The 22,958-nt window shown below is 37.6% G+C and overlaps 1 long non-coding RNA gene across 11 annotated transcripts in view; it reads left to right on the top strand.

Moving 5' to 3' along the window:
* The window catches only part of LOC103674612, a 204,502-nt gene that overhangs the window by 158,036 nt on the left and 23,508 nt on the right, over positions 1-22,958 (top strand). For 10 of the 11 annotated variants that reach the window (XR_005838635.1, XR_005838636.1, XR_571675.2 and 7 more), the window contains one exon: positions 8,188-8,320. The exons of the other annotated variant lie outside the window; for it this stretch is intronic. This is a non-coding gene — a long non-coding RNA (uncharacterized LOC103674612). The remainder of the gene's footprint in view (positions 1-8,187; positions 8,321-22,958) is intronic. 11 annotated transcript variants of the gene reach the window in all.

Raw genomic sequence — 22,958 nt, 5'->3', positions numbered from 1 at the left:
TCAGTGTAGGTCCCTCATACCTGGGATGCCTGGGGTGGGGTCTGCTTCCCTCCCTTCTCCATGCTTGTGATGTCCCTCCTGTCTATGGTTAGTCTGTCCAGGAATATGGTTCCCAACTGAGTGTCCACCCCACCCTCCCTTTTCCATGTGGCCTCTCCATGATTAACTGTAAAAAGTCTGTCCTGCTGGTCTTTGGGTTGTTTTCTGAGTTAATTGCACTGCCATGGCTATTAATTAGGTGTGTCCATGGGATGAGGTGAGCTTAGGACCCTCCTACTCTGCCATCTTCCCAGAAGTCTGAAAACTGAGTTTTTATTATCTTTTTATCTATTCCCTTAACTTGCTGTTTTTTTTCACTTTCTGGGAATCATATCAGTGGCAAATAATTTTTAAATTCTAATATATACCTTATTTTTCTTGTCATATTACATTGGGAATAAACCAGAACAATATTGAATATGAGTGAAAATAATCATACTTTTTCCTCTTACCAATGGGAATTCCTTTAGTAATTCACCATTAAGTATGATGTTTAAAGCAAGCTTTTATTCAATGTTTTAAATCAACATAAGTTTTAAAATGTTTAGTCTTACTTTAATGCATTATTTTTAAATATAAATAAAAAGTGGTTTGTCTTTAGTAGTAACAGGAGAATTTCCTGCACTTGGGGTTGCTAAGTAAACAAAGGGGCCTTTATAAAACCTGGAAGTGAGGACACTTTCATTGGCTCTGAGTTTTAGAATGCTTGGTAAGTGACCTAATTTGGGGATGCTTTAGTTTTGAGATCCAGCAGGAAATAACTCTGGAATGTACATCCCTTGTACAATATGTTGCCTCTGTTTTAGGAGGGATTGTTTAAATTACAACATTATTTGACAACAGTTTTACTACATGAAGTAAGTTTTTAAAATAAATCTAAGACCTGGCTAAAGCATGTTAATAATATATTCTTAATAATTATATATAAATTATTTATAGTTTATTTTATTATATTTAGTTTATTTTTTAGTTTAACAAGAGACTACCCAAAACTAAATCATCTGGATTACCTCATGTATCTTATTACTAGCCCAGTTACCCAGAAGACTTAGTCAACTTTGTTTCCTTTTCCTCTTCAGCCCACATTCAGAATGTCATTAAGCTCTCTCATTATTTTCTTTTCTCCATTCCTACCCTCTTAGTTAAAGCTTTTATATCTCAACCATGCTGCCCACAAAGACCAATAGAAATGGTGTAAATAATAGACACAGGCTCCCATGTCTGGCCTCTGGACAAAATCTAATTCAGTGGGCCCAGCATAATGCTATCGGTTGGTAAAGTGTTTAGGCCACTTTGAAAGAGCCTAACCCCAGTCTTGAGACAAAAATTGAAAGTCATTACACTGGGATGTACTGTAGTACTCAGCAGTCTAGAAAACTCTGCAACAGAAAGAAATGTGATTTGGAAATTGCTTTGCAGTCATAAAGAAAATATTTTGGCCATTCCAAGGGATGTTCCAAGCACTAGTTTTTGTCTTACCCTTGCTGCATAACCCTTTCAGTTCAGCAGAAAGGTCAAAAAACTGGCCAGAGTACAAAATGAACATGCTTTTGAGATTTGTGAAAAAGGAGAATTCAGATCTAATGTCTGTAAGAACAGACCTTAGACATTCTGGCCACGATTCATTTGTTATTGATACCATATGATTGCAATGACATTCAATGGTGTAAGGGCAATCCTTGCTGCCAAGACAAAAAAACTCGTATGGAGCTTTCTGGTTTTGGCCACTCATGTAACAAAGATGTAATTTTGGTTATTTTCATTTTTTTAATCCTCCAAGGGCCTTGTCATTCCTCCCTTCAATCTCCACCTATTTTATGCCCAAATGGTCAAGATAGAACTTTTTAGATTTTCAGAAACTATCTCCCTTAAGATTACAAGAATATGAAAAGAAACCATTTGACCTCTAATTTATCATACAGGTAAAACCTTACTTCTTTATTTTTTCTAAACTGTACCACCAGAATATAATTTTTAAGTTCTAATGGTTGAGAAACTTGCCCATAGGATTTGCTTGCTGCTGATGCTGTGGAGATCTCCTCCTAACCCAGCTTACTCCATTTCAGAGATGGAAAATGCTTTTGTTTTCCCCAGAAGATGGAAGAGTAAGTTATATTCACTTACTAAGGATGAATGAACTACTTAGAATCACCTAGCCCTCTAATCGCAAAGATTTACTGAATTGCATTAGTTGAAACAAGCCAACTCTTGGCACATGCACTTATGCCAGCAACTGGATTATTTCTTGATGCTAATGTTTTGACTTTGGTGAACTAGTAGTCAAATTGATCCTTACTTGTGTTTGTTTGTTTGTTTGTTTGTTTGTTTTTATCATTTTTATTTTGTTATATTAGTCACCATACAGTACATCCCCAGTTTTTGATGCAATGTTCCATGATTCATTACTTGCGTATAACACCCAGTTCACCATGCAATATGTGCCCTCCTTAATACCCATCACCAGCCTATCCCAATCCCCCACCCCCTCCCCTCTGAAGCCCTCAGTTTGTTTCCCAAAGTCCACAGTCTCTCATGGTTCATTACCCCTTCTGTTTACCCCCCCTTCATTCTTCCCTTCCTTCTCCTACCGATCTTCCTATTTCTTATGTTCCATAAATGAGTGAAACCATATGTAATTGTCGTTCTCTGCTTGACTTATTTCACTTAGCATAATCTCCTCCAGTTCCTTCCATGTTGCTGCAAATGTTGTGTAATCGTTCTTTCTGATGGCTGAGTAATATTCCATTGTATATATGGACTACATCTTCTTACCCAGTCATGAGTTGAAGGGCATCTCGGCTCCTTCCACAATTTAGCCATTGTGGACAATGCTGCTATGAACATTGGGGTGCATATGGCCCTTCTCTTCACTACGTCTGTATCTTTGGGGTAAATACCCAGTAGTGCAATTGCTGGATCATAGGGTAGCTCAATTTTTAACTATTTAAGGAACCTCCACACTGTTTTCCAAAGTGGCCATACCAACTTGCATTCCCACCAACAGTGTAAGATGTGAGACAGGAATCCATCAAAATCCTAGAGGAGAATATAGGCTGCAACCTCTTTGACATCGGCCACAGCAACTTTTTTCATGACACATCTCCAAAGGCAGGAGAAACAAAAGAAAAAATGAACTTGTGGGATTTCATCAAGATAAAAAGCTTCTGCACAGCCAAGGAAACAGTCAAAAAAACTAAGAGGCAGCCCACAGAATGGGAGAAGATATTTGCAAATGACACTACAGATAAAAGATTAGTATCCAAGATCTACAGAGAACTTCCCAAACTCAATACACGTAAAACAAATAATCAAATCAAAAAATGGGCAGAAGATATGAACACACTTTTCCAATGAAGACATACAAATGGCTAACAGACACATGAAAAAATGTTCAAAATCATTAGCCATCAGGGAAATTCAAATCAAAACCACCTTGAGATACCACCTTACACCAGTTAGAATGGCAAAAATTGACAAGGCAGGAAACAACAAATGTTGGAGAGGATGTGGAGAAAGGTGATCCTTACCTGTTATTCAGATGGCTTTGTATCCTTCTGAGGGCCACAGTTATCAGGCTGACTCATTTGATTTTTGTCACAAAGATCCTAAATCTTCATGTGTATCAATTCAACCACAAAATCAGATGAGATAGGGAAAATGAAAGGTGGTCCATAGTTGGACCACTGAGTAGGGTGTATGGAATTCAGATGCGCCTCTCCTCTGATTAACCATTTTGCTACAAGGGTTAATAAGGAGACTTCTACATCTTGCGAGTATTTGGTAAGGGTGGAAAATTATCACATCATATTTTATTACAGTTTTGGGACTATTTCTAAAGAAGTTCTTTAACAAGAAGTAATGTCCTACCAGTATCCTTTATATGGATGAGATAAGGGAAACAATTAATACATAACAGCCTCTTCTTGCTAGCATCCAAGGATATGAAATCTGGGCAGCATCTCAGCCCCCTCCCTCTCCCATCCACATCTAATCAGTCACTTCATTATGTCCCTACTGACCGCAATCATTACCCATGTACATTGTGAAAATGTTAGAAAGTAGAGATAAGAAAAAGACAAATTCATTTATCTTACCATTCAGATGATTTTAAGTGTTGTACAGAGTCAAGCATTTCTGTTTCAGTTACTATTGCAAACCACCCCAAACTTAGTGGCATATATTTGCATTAAAAATAACAATTGTATTCACAGATTTTTGTCGGTCAGTAATTTAGTCCAGACACGGGGAAGACTGCTTATGTTTGCTACACCATGTCTGGGGCATTAGCTGGGAACACTCAAAAATTGGCATAAGTTAACAGCTGAGTATGGGAAGCATCTGGATACATCTTCACACAAACGTCTGGCAGTTGATGTTGCTTATTGGCTGGGCTACTGGCCAAATTACCTATGCATGGCCTCTGCATGTGGGCTAATTTGGGCTTCCTCACAACACACATAGCAGCTGGGTTTTAAGAATAAGTGTCATAAGACGGCAAGGCACAAGTTCAAGGCATTCTTATTATCTAGCCTCAGAAGGCATGTGGCATCACTTCCATTATACTCTGTTGGCTGAGATAGTCACAAAGGTCTGCCCAGCTTGACTCTACAAGTATTTCTTTGGGAGTTCAACATAAGAAGACAGAAAGCTTCTTTCGATTCACCTCTCATTCTCAGAGGATGTTTTATGGTATATACAAAGGAAAATTCAAGGATATTGTCCTATTTCCCAGGAACCAAAAAAGAGACCATAAAGAAGGAGGCATTGGTATCTCACTATAGCAGTACATAAAAGTACCCTGGAGCAAATAACTGAGGCAAAATTACTCTTCCCAGACTCTGATTTGGGAGATGGCAGATAGAACATCAGGCGGGAGTGCCTCTGTTGCTATTGACTACAAAGCAACAAATTTGAGAAATCTAACCTTGTGTTTATCACTTGGGAGCTCACCCGTCACTCTCACAGTCTTGTGGGTATTTGGAGAACAAGTCTTGTGCAGAAGGCCCAAACACCAAAGAGACAGCTCTTCAGATCCAGCTTACTGGGGATATCACTCAAACAGGATGCTCAGAAAATCCAGGTTTGTTGAAGGATCAGAGGCCTCTAAATCACTTCCTACAGAAGTCATCATGAACAACAGCAACAAAGCACCCTCAGTTCTTTAATCCTGCAGCAGGATCCTGGAACACCTGTGATCCCTGGGGGTTTAAGAGCTGTGCAATCTCAGAATGTAAGTACCGGTGCTTAGGCCAACCAGGAAGATGGTTATAACACCTATGTCAGGGTAAAAACTACATGTAAGATTCTGTGAGGTCTTCGAGTGGCTATATAATGAGTAAGGCAATAGTTATCCTGAAGGAAACTCTGGACCAGCAAATGGCAGGTGGATTAGAAACACTAAAGATAAAAAGAGAAGGCAGAAAATTGTCCTAGTAATAATCGGGCATCTTGCTTTGCACAGTTCCAAATAAGCAGATTTCAGTTACCAGTTTAGTTAAATGATACCAGTCTCCCAATAACACAGTTCATATTCCAGTTACCCCTCTGAGTAACTGCATAAAGTAGAAACTTCTCTGCTATGTTGTCAGTACAAAAATAACTACATAATAACAAATGCACATCATGATCATGACCAATCACATCATTTCTTGCAAAGTCTATTCATGACTGGCCACCACATATTTATTATTAATATGTAATAATTATTATTATATTCACACAGATAGCAAAGCATGCAGTTGTGTTGCCTCCTTGTCTTCCAGGGATAAACCTACACAATGTTTGAAAAAAATGGATAACTGAAAAAGGAAATTGGCTAAGAGAGGAAGTGCAACAAAGAGACAATTGGTAAAACTGCAAGTGAAATTCAAATTGAACATAAATGGAGATATGGAAGAAATTACTGTTTGTGGGAATGTTGACATTGTCACTGTTTGAGAGACTCACAGATGTGCAACCAGAGGAACTCCGTAAAGGCAAACGTAGTGACACAATGAGGATAAAGATGTCCCAGAAGAAAGCACACTGGGAAAAACAAGAACAAAACACAAAAAATCTTGCATTGAAGAAACTCTCAGGGGTATTCCCTGAAGCCAAAAGTCGAAAGCTGATCTAAGTTTAGAAGTATGACAGCTCACCAAGGCTTAATGACAATGCTCACTCCATACTGTATGCAATACAATGAGAACAAGAAGACAAGTACTGTTCATACTACACAGTAAGATTTCTACACAGAAAAAAACCCACTTTACTGCTAAGTATTTTAAATGTTTTAAGTTATAATGCACTAAAATAAAACATAAATAAATAAATTACAGTGTTCTAAATAAATATTGGTTTTACTACTCTTAAATTTCCCTGTATGTTTATAATCTACAGCAAAAGAGTTTTTAATCTGTTGTTTAAAAAAGGTCCCAGAATAATTGTAATCCCCACGCCTCCTTTGATTAGTAAGGTTGCTTTGCACAGTTTTTGTTCATGCAGTCATTTTTATGGCTGCTTATTACCACACACAGCGGGGACCACCTGTATATCTGAGCCAGGATGGTGGCAGTGAGAAGAGAAACAAAATGGTGGACACGAAATGAAGTAAAACTCCAAAGATCATGATTGGATGGTTGTGAAGAACAAGGTTGGAGATAATGGTGGGTGTGCTTAGCAGGGAGCAAAAATAAGCACCAAGTAATTAGAAGAAGAAAATTGGTAAGAGAACCTTTGTGTGGAGACAGACTCCAGGAGAGATTTGGTTTAGAAAGAAAGAGTTGTAACCTTTGGAAACAGTATGATTATTTAGGAAAGATTCAAATATGTGAACTATCAGCTGTGACAGTGCACCGAAATTTCACAATTTGTGATATGGTTGGGGAGAACAGGCACTCGAACTGTTGTTGATACAAGTTTTTATAGAAGTAAAGGAAATACTTCTCATTCTCACACCATTTCATGCACCAGTTACCATTTATTTCATGGGACAAATTTATTTTCTAAAGCCTCCCTTTAAAAAGGTTTGGAAGAGTTTCTGCATTTTCTAAGCCTGGCTGATTTAGGCATGATTTTTTTTTTAAGGCAAATTATTCTCACTGAGGATTTGCCTTTTTGATGACAAGTGTCACTTTTCTGTATCTTAGAGAGATGGTATTTCAGAACTGAGGCCAACAAAGGCAGTTAAAGGAGGAATGCATGTCAGGGTGTCCTAGGGGTCAGAAAAAAGAATTTGTTCTAGGGGAGGAGCTATGAGCAAGAGGATCCAGCCAGCTGACATAGAAGACTGCCCAGCAGGAGGGAACTGGAACTGATAGATTCCTGCCCTTCCAGAGGTTTAACTAGGAAGGCTATTGTTCTGTAGTGTGGAGAACAGACATCATTCACCCTAACTGGCTGACATAATTTATTAAGTTGAATCAAGTACAGAAGAGAGAACGTCTTTATGATAGGCCAGATTCCATGAGTGGGAATTCCTTTGAGTAAAATAGGGAGAGAATACGCCCAGTGTTAAAGATTTTCCAGAGACTGCTTCCATTTCACTTTCCACCCCTCCCAAAATCACTCGCCAAAGAAATACTTTGCTGGACACTGAAGTGGCCACAGCTGTGGTCCTAAGAAAACATCAGGATATAAAATGAATCATGCTCTCTTTTAGTTAACTTTTTTTTTTTTTTGGAGTGTGCAGGCAGGATAAAGGACAGGTGCTATTAAGATAATAAACATCATTAAAGTGTTTGGAAGTGCTGCCCAGTTTCCATGAACAAAAGCTTTCCAAAGAACCATAATTATTTGTAAGGTCAATGAACTAAAATTTTCCCTGTATAAGTATTAAGAAAAAGGTCATTAATGCTTTAGGGGACTGTAATGAGTCTGGAAGAAGTTGACTTGATCCTCCCCTTGTGCCATTCTCTATCAGATCGCCCTGTGATCCTCCTCAACCACCAGACTCCTGGATGGCTGGAGTTGAGCCAGTGACTGACTCCCTGACCAGCCACGCAGGGCTTTCAGTTACCCTCCACCCAACCTGGTAGACTCTTCCGCAATTTACATAGTCTCATCCTTACATGAGGACCATCACCACCCCCCACTAAAAAAAAAGCCCAATGGCAGTCCTCTGTGCTAGCTGTGAGGAGGAAGAGGTAACTATGTTTTTTTATTTTATAGGTGTTGGAAAAAATCTGCAGGTGTCCCAAAGCACCTAGGAATGCAAGTATGGAGAGAAGGTCCTTCAATCATAACAGAATTTCAGTTTTACTCCTGTAAAAAAAGAGAGAGGACAGGTCCACAGATGCTGCAGGTATTTGGACCCCCATCTTGTCCCTGCAGTTGGGGTTGTCTTCTAATCTAAAGGGCTAACTTTGATGACCTTTTTGTCATAGATGGCATCTCTCAGGAACCTGATCATAAATTGCAATGTCTTGAAATTGTGTCATATCCGGGACATGTGTGTGTATGTGTGTGTATAATATTTTCTTATTTAAATCACACCAACTTATAATGTAGGTGTTATTTTCATTGAACAAATGTTGATAAAATGAGACTTACTGATTTTCTCAAAGCCACCAATTTAAGCTTGCCTGACCACGAACTCTTCCAGGCAATGAGAATTCAGGTTCCTTCAGGAAAACTCCCTATCTTTAGCTCATCAACTTTCAGTTACCAATCATGCTGTTCTTTGAACCTTTCCTTATAAGATCCTAAAAATCTGCTCCTAAGCATATCCTGAGCTTTCCACCCACAACAACTCTTACTTCCCATTTCGGCCCGTCTAATGTGGGAAGTCATAGACATTCCTTCAGGAAAAGAAATACCTGGCTGCAAATAATTCCCTTCAATTGATTTGTAGATAGCTCCTTTAACATAACCCATGTTTTAAAGTTACATATTTCAAATTAGACCCAGTGCTCAGACGGTACTCTTTTTTTCTTTGTTCTCAATAACAGTTCATATAAACTAATATTAAATAACTGTGCTATCCTTTAAAAATTTACTTTCATGTATGAATACAAATAATAGACAAATTTATCAAACAGGTTTCTTCTGTAAGAAATTCATTATGAAGGAATTTAATGATAAAAGAAACTCATCAGTGAGTTTGTACATTTCATGAAGTAAGAGTGACATAATCCAAATGCATATTGTTAAGTTAAATATTATTTCCGCCACAAGAGAAATACTCACCTCCCTTATCCTGATGTTAAGCTCTGGACTTGGCTTCCACAGCTGCCCTTGGCTCTGCAGTCTTCAACTCACCACCCTCAGGGTTCCAAACACACACCCTACCTCACAACCCCATGTGGAGTTACCGCCTCTGCGCCCACACAGCTGAGCTCCATGGGGTGTTTTAGGAATCACAGAATTCTCACATCTTGTTCTGAGAACTGAGATTTATGATCCCAATAAAGATTTCAACAGTAAGATGAGGGTAAATTGCTCAGAGGAACTTAGTTTAAAATGTTGCCCTGAAATTCCCTACTCACCATCCCATCTATCATGGGGCAAAATAAAAGCACATATGAGCCAATAATACAAGGTCTAACAGGGTGAAAATGTTTTGGAATTAATAACAATATCTTCCTAACAATGTGTTATCTCCAAAATGCCTTTTTAGAACAATGATCTTGATTTGAAATTTTAAAAAATAACAGCCAAAGCTGTTAACATGTACTGAGTGAATAAGGATGTTCTGAAAGCAGACATCAAGAACCTCAACTTCTAAGAGACACTTACTTTTAACTCTTTTAACAAGCAAACTTTAAAATATTTCTGCTGTAAGAGATGTTGGGCTAGTTCCCGATGGAGCCTCACACAGCCTTCCACTATAACACTCCTTCAGACCCAGACCGGGATGAGTGGCCCTGAAAAATCAAAGATGGCAGCCAACCTGGTGTCAAAACCCTGCAAAGATTTAAATCATTAGACCCACCAAACTCGACTAAGAACCATAATAGGTGTCTCAGGCCTAAAAATGGAGTAAATCCTAAGGCCTGTAAAAGGGGGAAAGATATTTTGTCTTGTTCCTCATTTCCACAGAAAATCGGACTGCTCTTCATCTGTTGCATGGGTAGTGCTTTCCAAGACAAGTGCTTTTCTAGAATGGTGTCTCCATGCTCCTTCTGATTCCCCACTCACCTCTCATAAATCACAAGCACCTGTCTTGTATATTGTATGTCCTGCTTTTCACCCTTCCATACAGCTTTAAAAGGCTAATTATGGAAGTAATATATGCCTATTCGGGAATCAGAAAACTGCAAAAAAAAAAAAAAAATCACCAGAGATACCCAACATCAAGAGTTTAGCAAAGTGTACCATCGGTATGAATTTTCACCTAACCCTTCAGTGGCCTTGGTGCTGCCCGTCGGTTCCAGCCCCTTCACAGAGGATGATTTCACACTCTCTTCTTTCCCCAAATCTCTGTATCCCCTCTCTGCTTTCTACTCTCAGTTGAAGACTTTGAGTCTTATACAGAAACAATCAAAATGGATTTTTCTCCAAAATGCAGCAGGCACAGGCATCTGTCCCATGCAGTTTGCCTTCCACCTGATCCTAGGACAAACCCTTCATTTTGCAATGGATCCCATTCCCCTCTCCTCCTCAAGGACTTTGCTCCTGTAATTATTTCCACTCCTGCCTCATCACTTCTCCTCTTCTTTAGCAGATCATTGCCAAGGGAAAATATATGGCATGCCTCCATTTTAGAAAAGCCTTGACTTGACCCCATATCTATCAGGCTCTTGTTCATTTTGAAGCTTTCCCCCTCACAGGGAAGGTGCTTGCCAGAGTTGTCTATGCTCAGTGTTTGTTCTTACTCTCTTCTCTTTTTCTTTCTCCAACGCAGTTCACCCAGAGCAACAATCACACCCAAGTTGCTAAATCCAGTGATCACTGTTCAGGCCAAAAATAACTTGACCTTGCAGCAGCTTTTGAGACTGTCGATCATTCTGTTCATCTCCATACAACTTCTTTACTTGGCTTTTACGAAACCACTAACATACTTGTTTGGTTTTCAGTCTAATTCATTGGCTTTTGACCTTGCCGAATGCTCATGTTCCCAACCAGGACCTGCCACATAATTTGCAGGGTGCAATACAAAATGGAAATGCTGGGCTCTTGTTTAAAAATTATGAAGAATTTCAAGACAGTGAGAGCAGAGCATTAAACTAAGGACAGGGCCCTTTTAAGGATAATGTCCTGTGTGACTACACAGTTTGTGTGCCCATAAAGCTGGCCCCATTTCCATCCTCACAACGTTTCAGTGCCTATGGCTCAGGGCTCATCTATTTACACTTGTTCTCTAAAACATCTTATCCAATCCAATTGGCTTTAGATGCCACATACGGCAACAAATACCATTTTATCTTCATCTCTAACCTCTCCATTCAACTGCCAATTCAAATATTCAGCTGCATATTCTCCAAGTCTGTTTGATATGTTAAATGCATCTCAACTTAACATGTCTGAAGTAGAACTTTCTTTTCTGACCCAAATGCTTCCCACGGTCTTACCCCTTCCAGTAAATATCAACTCCGTTTTTCCAGTTGTTCAAGCCAAAATCATAGCCATCCTCAACCTCACAATTTCTCTCCAATCTACCAGCAAATCCTATAAGCTCTGCCTTTAACATATTTTCCAAATCTGACCCACTCAGGACCTCCAACCACTTGTAACCCTGGTGCAACTCTCCATCATGACTCATCGATTCTAGGAGTGACTTAGGTCTCTGGATTTCCATCTCGGTCTTTGACAGTCTATTCATCCTTCTAAAATTCAGATCATAGTTTATCACTCCCAAATGGCAAATTTGAAAGTTTTGAAATGCTTCCCATCTCAACCATAATTTTTTCTGAAAGATTTTATCCATTTATTTATTTGAGAGAGAGAAAGAGAAAGTGAAGGGAGGAACAGAGGGAGAGGGACAAGCGGACTCTGCACTGAGCACAGAGCCTGACATGGGGCTCAATCTCAATGACCCTGAGATCATGGCCTGAGCCAAAATCAAGAGTCAGATGCTCAACTGACTGAGCTACTCAGGTGCCCCCGCAACCATAATTTTTTTAAGTCTCTACAATAGCCTAAGTGATTCTGTGCAGCTTTCTTCAACCTTATCTCCTGTCACACCCCCTCATCACTTCACTCAGCTACAATAACTTTCTTATTATTCCTCAAACTTTCTTTCACACTTATGGTTTTCCGCACTCTGAAATACTCTTCACTCAGTTATTTTTTTTTTTTAAGATTTTATTTATTTATTCGACAGAGATAGAGACAGCCAGCGAGAGAGGGAACACAAGCAGGGGGAGTGGGAGAGGAAGAAGCAGGCCCATAGCGGAGGAGCCTGATGTGGGGCTCGATCCCATAACGCTGGGATCACGCCCTGAGCCGAAGGCAGATGCTTAACCACTGTGCCACCCAGGCGCCCCACTTCACTCAGTTATTTTAATGACTTCCTCTCTCAATTCAGTGAGACTTCGACTTAAATAGGACCTCTGTAGAAAGCCTTCTGTAATGAGCATAAACTTTGTATGTCTCCTCAGATGCCCTTATTTCCTTTGTTCTGGAGATGCTACCTATCTCCTGGACCATGCCACACCACTGCCATATTTTTTGACCCCAGAGCTGATAATAAATTGTGAATGTTCCATCAGTTCCTCATCTCCACTCATATTTATATTCAGATGAAGTGCTACTCTACAGGGCCTGGGCTCTGCTTTCTTGGCCAGCCACATAGGGACTCAATGATATATCCCTAAAGAGCAGGGAAGTTAGCTTTTCATGACCAGTGGAAAATAGGAGACAGCAGGAGTCAAGGGAAAAAATGGAAGAGAGTAGATCTAGATATATGAAGATTTAGATATAAGGATACATGAAGATTAATTAGTACACCGTCTATCTTCTTACTGCTTATTCTTTTTATTGCAGTCTGGTATTTATTATATATATGTACATATGGATGGATGGATGCCCTTTCATGGCAGAGATTCCCTCTTTTATATTTGTTGTGGTATCACCAGTGAGTGACCAGTGAGCTGGTAGGGGGAAGAAAATTTCAAAGGAAGAAGACTGGCCCTGCTAGACCCCTTTACCTGGGAAATAAGCAGGGCTACTTATTTATTTAGGAAAATAAAAAGACTTGATGATTTTCAGAGAACAAAAGTTATTCCTTATTATGTGAATACATTGAAAACAGTAGTTTGAGAGACACTAACTTGGTTTTTTCCTCTTTTTTGTCAACTACAAACTGATCTTTCCTGAAAATGAAACTCATATGAGCCATTGAGCAAATTACTTCTAAAACAAGCTGGTGTCATCATCAATGCTATGTTGATAGTATGTACCTTTGATATAATGTTGTGAGAATGGCAGTTTAATGCAGTCTTCCCAAAATTCCAAACCCCCAGTCTAACTAGGAGGAAAACATTAGACAATCCCAACTTCAGGGACATTCTATAAAACAACTGGCCAGTACTCCTCAAAAATATCAAGGACAAGGAAACTCTGAGAAACTGTCAGCTTTGAGGAGCATAAGGAGACAGGATCACTAAATATAATGTGGTATCCTAGATGGAATCTAGAACAGAAGAAAAATATTAGGTAAAAACTAAGGAAATCTGACTGGACTATGGGTTTTAGTTAGTAATAATGTATCAGGAATAGCTCATTATGTGTGACAAATGTTCCATAGTAATTTAAGACATTAACAAGAGAGGAAACTAGGTGCTTATTATATGAGAATTCTCTGATCTATTTTTTTTTTTTTGCCACCTCTCTGTAAATCTAAAACCATTCTAAAGGAAAAGGTTTATTTAAAACAAAGTATGAGGCTATGGAGCAAGATAATAGGTGCAAGAAACTTTCACTAGACCTTTTTAATTAAGAAGTAACAAGTGAAAAGTGAGATGTATTTTAATGATATTAGAGTGTTCCAAGGACTCTAATGGCAGAAAAGTGGCTGGACCTCAGGAATTTGTAACAGAGCCCTTAAAACCTCTATCTCCCATCCTACCTCAGTCTGTACTCCCTGAAATATTAAAGAAGAAAATGTATGTATAAAACCAGATTAATCTCCAAGACAGTAGGGTTTTTTTCCTAAAAACTAAATCTGGATTTATGCATACTTTCTCTTTTCTAAGAAAATGGAGATAGTGGCAGAGTGATTCTAAGAACAGAAAAATCAATCTCAGAGTTTCTCCCAAAATTCTGTATAAAAGAATAAAGATAGAAAGCATGAAAGAAAAATGAATGAAGGAAGGAATATATACATACATAGATACATAAAACAAGTCAGTGGAAATGCATAAGCTTCTAAGTCAATAACATTAATTCCTTACATGTTTTATAGAAACTTAAATTCCATACACATGCAAAGTTATATGTTTATGATAACTATTTTTTTACTTATTACATAAAATTATATTTATTACAGAAAGTTTAGAAAACAGCTATCAAAAATATGAGTCAAAACAGAAATAACCACTGTAAACATTTTGGTATATAATGTTTCTGAATCATCTAGCCAGAGCAATTAGGCAAGAAAAAAATAAATAAAAGGCATCCAAATCAGAAAGGGGGGCACCTGGGTGGCACAGTCGTTAAGCGTCTGCCTTCGGCTCAGGGCGTGATCCCGGCGTTAAGGGATTGAGCCCCACATCAGGCTCCTCCGCTAGGAGCCTGCTTCTTTCTCTCCCACTCCCCTTGCTTGTGGTCCCTATCTCACTGACTGTCTCTCTCAGTCAAATTAATAAATAAAATCTTAAAAAAAAAATCAGAAAGGAACAACTAAAATTGTCTCTGGTTGCAGATGACTTGATCTTATATGTAGAAAATCTTAGACTCCACCAAAACAACTATTAGAACTAATAAATTGAATAAAGTTGCAGGATTCAAAATCAATATATAAAAATCAGTTGCATTTTTATACATTATCAATGAAGTATCTGGTTAAGAAATAAAACAATTTCATTCACAATAGTACCAAAAACAATAAAACACTTAGGAATAAATTTAACCAAGGAGATGAAAGATCTGTACACTGAAAACTACAAGACTTGTAGTAGAAATTGAAGAAGACAGAAACAAATGGAAAGATATACCACATTCATGGATCAGAAGAATCAATATTGTAAATATACACAAACTATTCAAAGCCATCTAGATTCCATGCAATTCTTACCAAACTTCCAAAGGCATTTTTTCACAGAAATAGGGAAAACAACCCTAAAATGTGTAGGGAACTACAAAAGCCCCTGAAAAGTCAAAACAATCCTGAGAAAGAAGAAAGAAGCTGAAGGCAATACACTTTTAGATTTTAAACTGTATTACAAAGCATATAATTATATGCATTATAGTAATCAAGACAGTATGGTATAGACATAAAAACAGACACATAGATCTATGGAACAGAAAAGATAGCCCAGAAACAAACCCGTGCATATACGGCCAATTGATTTACAACCAAGAGGCCATAAATATACCATGGGGAAAGGACAGCCTCTTCAATGAAATGTTGAGAAAACTGGATGTTCACATGCAAGAAAATGAAATTGGACTGCTATCTTATACCACTCACAAAAATTAACTTGAAATGAATTAAATACTTAAATGTAAAAACTGAAACTATAAAGTTCCTTAGAAGAAAATATAAGGAAAAACTCTTTGACATTGGTCTTGGCAATGATTTTTGGATATGACACCAAAAGCACAACGACAAAAGCAAAAATGAAAAGTGGGACTATATCGAACTAAAAGGCTCTGTACAGCAAAGGAAACTAACAACAAAATGAAAAGACAACTTACGGAATGGGAGAAAATATTTGCAAACCATATATCTGACAAGGGATTAATATCCAAAATATATAGGGAATTCATACAACTCAACAGCAATAATAATAATAGTCCAATTTAAAATGGGCAAGGGATCTGAATAGGGTTTCCAAAGAAGACATACAAATTGCCAACACATATATAAAAAGGTGCTCAACATCACTCATCATCAGGTAAATGCAAATCAAAACTGTAATGAGGTATCATCTCACATCTTTAGAATGCCTGTTATCAAAAAGACGAGATAACAAATGTAGTGAAGATGTGGAGAAAAAGGAACCCTTGTGCATTGTTGGTGAGAATGTAAATTGGTAGAGCCACTATAGAAAGCAGTATGGAGGTTCTTCAAAAAATGAAAAATAGAACTACATGTGATCTCACAATCCCATAATGGGTATATATTGAAGGAAACAAAATCTGTATCTCAAAGAGATAGCTGTACTCCCATGTTTATTGCAGCATTTCTTCATAACAGCCAAGACATAACTGCCAAGACAACCTAAATGTACATCAAAAGATGAATGGGTAAAGATGATGTCACACACACACACACACACACACACACACACAGAGGAATATTATTCAGCCATAAAAAATAAAGAAATTCTACCACTTGTGACAGGGATGAATTTTGAGGACATCATGCCATGTAAAATAAGTCAAACGGAGAAAAATACTATGCGATCTCACTTACACTTGGAATCTAAAAAAGCCAAACTCATAGAAAGAAGAGTTGATTGGCAATTTCCAAGGGCTGGGGGTAGAGGAAAGGGGGAGATTTTGGTCAAGGGCTACAAATTTCCAGTTATAAGATGAGTGAGTTCAGTGGATCTAATGTACAATATGGTGAGTATAGTTAACCATACTGTGTTATACACTTGAAAGTTTGCAAGAGAGTAGATCTTACACATTCTTACCATACATACACACAGAAAAGATAACTATGTGAAGTAATGGATGTGTTAACACCTTATTGTGGTAATAATTTCTCAATATATGTATATTAAATCATCATGTTGCATACATTGTTATATGTCCGTTATATCTCAATAAAGCTGGGGAGGAGGGAAAGAGAAGAAATGTGAACCAAAACAAAAATAACCCCTGTACACATTTTGATTTATAATGTCCCAGATGTTTTCTACTCATTCATATAAGTAAATGTATTTAGATATAATTACATAATTATACTCATTACTGTTTAATAACCTGCTTGGTTGATAAAATAATTTTTGTGTATTTTTTAAGATAACTATGTTGTTGTTTCTTTTAAACAATTAGTATAACAACATATCTTAATGAATTTTGTAATATTGAACTATATAATTCAAAAGAGAAAAAAAACAAAATTTTACTTGGTCATGGGACATTAGTATTTTAATTTGAGGCTGGATTGATTTGCTAGTATTTTACTTATAATTGAGATTAATTTGTATATTTCTTTTAAAAATTTTTTTACTTAAGTGTAGTTGACACACAATGTTACATTAGTTTCAGGTGTATAACATAGTGATTCAACAAGTTTATACATTATGCTCTGCTCACCACAAGTGCAGCTACCAACTGTCACCATAAAATGCTGTTACAATATCATTGACCATATTCCCTATTCTGCACCTTTTATTCCCATGACTAATTCATTCCATAACTGGAAACCTGTATCTCCCACTCCCCTTCATCCCTTTTCCCATCCCTCCACCTCCCTGCCTCTGACAACCATCAGTTTGTTCTCTGTATTTATAGGTCTGATTCTGCTTTTTGTTTATTCATTTTTTTTCTGATTCCACATATGAATGAAATTATATGGTATTTGTCTCTCTCAATCTGACATATTTCATTTAGCATAATACCCTCTAAGTCCATCCATGTTGTCACAAATGGCACTATCTCATCCTTTTTATGGCTACATAATATTCCACTGTAGCTTTCTTTCTGTGAGATATTTGTCAGGTTTTAGTATCAGAACTATGCTAACTTTAAAAAATGTTAGGATAGTTTACATGTTTTTTTGTACTCTAGAACAAATCAAATGATTTGTGGTTAAAGGCCTTTTTCCCCCTCATTTTCAATCCATCAAGCACTTCTGCTTTTGTTAAAATAAAATAAAAAGAAATTATTAGAAAAGTGAAATAAAAAAACAAAAACAATCAAAATACAAGTTAAATGTATTTATTATTAGATTTAACAGACATAAAATTACTGTCAAATCACTCTAAAAGTTCCTGAACATTGACTCTCAATTGCTGTATTTATCCTGGACCAGCAACACATAGCTCATGCCTGCTGCCTGTCCATGGACCACACTTGGACTAGCCCGGATTGAAGAAGGGGTCTAACATTTTTGATGATGTGTGTCTATCAGCCAAAAAAGAAAAATGATGTTAGACTATAACTGCAATATATGTATTTTCACTTATCTATAAGTTATATCTATAACTTATATTATTAATCATGTTCTAGAGGCTTAGATTTTAAATGTCCTATATCCTGATGATCTCATCCTTTCATTAGTTAACACACAAGGTACAATGTACACTTGGAAATAAGATTTGTTGTCCATACTGTGTGTAGGCTCCTAGTTACCAGTAACATTTTTTATCATTTAACATTATTTGGGCTGATGTTTTTCATATCTGATTAGATCATCTTTGTTTTTGTCTTATGATTGATGAAGTCTTTTCTTTGAACTATAAAGCAGGAAAAATATTATCTTATTAGGAGTGTTCTCCTCCCTCTGTGGCTTCTATTCAGGAATGTAATCATGCCACTTGTCAATTGTGTAGAGACTCATTTACTGACCACTATATAATGTAACGAGCACAATTGCAGTGCAGTAGTAAGGGCCAATGTGACAGTTGAGGGGACTAGATGACACGCATATTTTTCTCCAAGGACCTTTCTCTGCTGGGCCATGTGTGTAGTTTGGCCACCTGACCTACAAACTCAGAGAGGGTACCAGGTCAATCAGTAAAACAAGTACTATAAAATATTTCTTTGATTAGGAAAAAAACATATGGAAGTGATTATTTTTGTCCTCACCCTATTGGATTTTTCATTCTTGGTTCATATTAAAGACCATAGCTTTAAATAGGTTTCTCAAAGAATAACATGAGTCTCCAAGCATCTGTTTGTTTAAAATTCAGATTCTTGGTTCCTGTCCTGTAACTAACTACTGCATCACAGTTTCAAAGAGAAGATGAGGGTAGGGAAACACAGGAGTCTATATGTTTACTAAACTCCCCCAAGTGATTTTTGTACCTAGACATTTTGAAAACCAATGCTTCAGAACATTTTTTTTTAATTATAGGAATTATATATGATCCTTGAAGTCATCACACATAAAACTTGGCATCTTTATTTTGAGACAGTTTAGTACTTTGACCTCCTCTTCAATTTTTTTCTATGGTTATTAGCCTATTCTAATTTGTGTTTTTTCTTGAGTCAATTTTGGGAAATTTCTTTTGCTGGAATATTATATATTTTAGCTAGATTTTAAAACAATTATTTTAATTAAATTATATTTTGAAAAAAAATAATTAATATGTTTTCTTTTCAGTACTTGCCTGATCCAGTATGTCCCTATATAGGGACCCAACCTGTCAGAGACACCCTTAGGTTTAAGGGGAATAGGAAGAGGGAAGTTTAAGGAGAGTTTTGTTTCAACATAAAGAAAAACAGTGAATTTCTTTGACGATGATAGTTTTGAAAGCTCTTGATTTTTAAGGACCAAGCTTTATAAGGGAATAATTTTTGAAAACACAAACACAAAGACTTAAAAGATCAAGTTATAAAATTAGCTTATAAATAATAAATTAGGACTGCACTTTTCCAGGGAGTAGATAGGAAAATTGAGAACCTGACAAAGATGGAGGTCATGGTGACCTTCTAAACAACCTGGAGAGATCACAGAAGAGCAAAGATCATATTTAGAAAGAACTCAGTCTCTACTGGAAGAAAGACCATTATGGCCAGTTCAAGAACAGGTAATGGAGCCAAGCCAATGCTGAGAGCCATCCATCACCATTCAACAGAGCATTGCATGTTGTCCTGCCTGGGAGCATGGCTAATATGAAGATCTTTCCCTGAAAGCTGTTTGCGCCTCACTCTCTGACCCGTGTATCTCCTAATAGGAGTGTCACCCATGGATATCCTGAGATTTTATTCAGCTTATTGTAACTCTACTGCATTTCTTCTTAATAGTCTAGAACTTTCTAAGGCTCCTTAAATGAAGGTCAAACACTGGGCATCAGAATGAACTGTGGTGGTGTATGAGGAACCAGCACCTGAACTTGGGTGACACTGGGTGGGAAAAATAGCTCAAAACTTAATTTCAAGCCAAGATGGGGGAACAACCCACTCCTGTTACATTAGTATGAACATTAATAGAACATGCTTAGGATAGGCTTCAACTTTCCTTATTTGGAGAATTACAACCACCACTTAACTGATCTCACTGAAACTATTCTATCCTCCCATCTTTTTTCTACATAACTTACAACAACCATCTTCCAAAAAATCGAATGTTGTGATGTTACTACTCTGGAAATTTTTATCACCCTGCTGTTACATACTAGGAAAGGTCAAACTTTGTAGTATTAACTACACTGTCTTTCAAAACCCAGCCCCAGCTCAGTTTTTCAGCATCATCATGTCTTGGCCCATGATTAAACCTATATTTGAGCTGTTCCAAACCTGAGCTTCTTCATACTGTTGAATTTTTACCTACTGGTCCTTCCTTCTTGATTGTCACAAACTCTCTTCTCTGCAAGCTCCTTCTTCCCATCGCCACTTCAAATGTCATCCCAACCTTCCTCCACTGACACTATGAAAGTTATTTACTCTCTCTTCTGTATTCAGACTCATTTAAAAGCATCTTATCAGATTCTTTTCTAATGATATACTTATGTTTCTATCTCTACTGGACTAAGGGCACCCTGAGAGTGTTGAGTTCCACTTGCTCATCCTTCTATCTCTGGCTCCAAACACAGAGGAGGCGCCCTATAAACGTTTGTTGAATGATTTAGTCCAAAATGAGTGACACAGCTGGCTAATAAAGCTAAAATGCCCTTTGCCTACATAACAGTCTACATTCACTTTTTTTGTTCTGATCCAGCTGTTTTTTGGACTTAGAAGTTCATTTTATTTATTCATTGTACATCATTTCTTTAGATTTGGCCAATCATTCCACTCTGACATGACGGTTTTCTTTTATCTTCTTTTTAAATTTTCAAGTCTATTATCCAAGGAATACGCTGCCCCTTCCAGCTACATCATCAGCAACATTTATTATCGTGCCATCAATTTTTTTATCCCAGTGATAAATAACAATTCTGGACAGGGCCTTTCACATAACATTTATCTTATCCTCCCTAGGATTATAGTTATTTTCTTCTCTTGTTTTGTTAACTGGAATGTGACCTCCTCAAGACACACATTGTGGCTCACTCACATTTTTACATTCCCTTAACTTTCTTGAGATTAATAATACTATGAAATGTCCTAATGTCCCCTGATGGCAGTTGTAGGAAGCTGGTTCTGTAATCAGATGACGTAGAATGAGATCACGGCTCTCCACTGAGGGACAGACTTGCGCAAGTTTCTGAAACCCTCCCACCCATGTTGATAATATTTTCTCATACACAAAATGTGGATAATATTAGTACCTATATTATAGAATTGTCTTAAGAGAATAAAACAGATAATGTATGTAGAATGCTTAATGCTATCCTTAATACATAGTAAATACTTAATATTTATTAGGGATTATTGTTATTATAGGTGTTAGTTGAATAAAATAAAGACAGGAAATATCAATGTTATTAAATATGCTAATATGCTCACCAGTTTGCAACTGATGCTATGACAAAGTGCCACAGTCTGGGTGGCTTAAACAACAGAAATTTTATTTTTTTACAATTTTGGAGGCTAGATGTCCAAAATCAAGGTATCAGCAGGTTGGTTTCATCCTGAGGCCTCTCTCCTTGGCTTATAGATGGCCACCTTCTCACTGTCTTAACATACTCTTCCTTCTGTGTGTCTGTGTCCTAATCTCCTCTTCTTCTAAGGACACTGGTCATATTATTGATTAGGGCCCACTTCAATGAACTCATTTAACCTTAATTACTTCTTTAAAGACCCTATCTTGAAATACAGTCACATCCGGAGGTACCGGGAATTAGGACTTCAACATGTGAATTTTGAGGGGACACAATTCAGTCCCTCACAATCAGCAATAGACATCACACACATTATAAGTAACGTCTAAGTAGCTTTGGCAGACTGTATGACCATTAACAACTTCCCTCACGCTTCTTCTAAGAGCATATGTCCCTGTCCTCAGCAATCTCACTGGAAGCTCCAGGAAGACAGATAAGCATTCATGCTCCCCAGCCATTGGCTCGGCCATGTGACTTGATTTGGTCAGTGGTAGGTGAGTGTGGGGGGCATACCCCACTCTCAAGCAGAAGTCTGAAGAGGCACTGATTGTTTTCACCCCTCTCTTGCTCCTTTCTGTTTGCCACAAGGTTAGTATGTCTCGGATAAGGACTATTTTTTCAGCCTAATCCCCCAATGAAGAGACCGAGAAGCAGAGCTGCCAAAATGATGAGCAGCTGCTAATGTGTAAATGCAGGAGACAAGTCAATGTTTTTTTGTCTAAATCACTGGGATTTAGGGATTGTTTATTACTGCACAAAAAGGTGCCTAGTGTGATAACCCACAACAGTGATTTTTTTTTTAAAAAAGCAAATGCATAGATATGCTTATTACTTTTTCTTGCAAAAGACCCAGAAACCCAATGTACCAGCTATGAGGTCATTCTGATAAAGCTAAACTGCAAAACAGGAGCAGAGCATCAACAATTTCATGAAGACCCAGGGCCCGTTGGAGAAGCTATTTTTCCCATTTATGTCGAAGAACACGCTGGCCTCCCTCACAGTTCAATCTTCTCTCTTGAATAAAAAGAAATTGACCCCTGCTGCATTTGCAGCCCTGCCTCTCCCTGTCCTAGAGAGAAATCCTCTTCTGTTCTTAGAGAATTATAGTGGATGTCGAAAATTAGAACTGTCTGCCCTCACTTGGCAAACACAAGGACTCCTTAAACCAGTACAACTTCA

This window comes from Ursus maritimus, unplaced genomic scaffold (assembly GCF_017311325.1).
Source record: "Ursus maritimus isolate PB19 unplaced genomic scaffold, ASM1731132v1 scaffold_3, whole genome shotgun sequence".
Lineage (NCBI taxonomy): Eukaryota > Metazoa > Chordata > Mammalia > Carnivora > Ursidae > Ursus > Ursus maritimus.
This window is presented reverse-complemented; position numbering and strand designations above follow the sequence as displayed.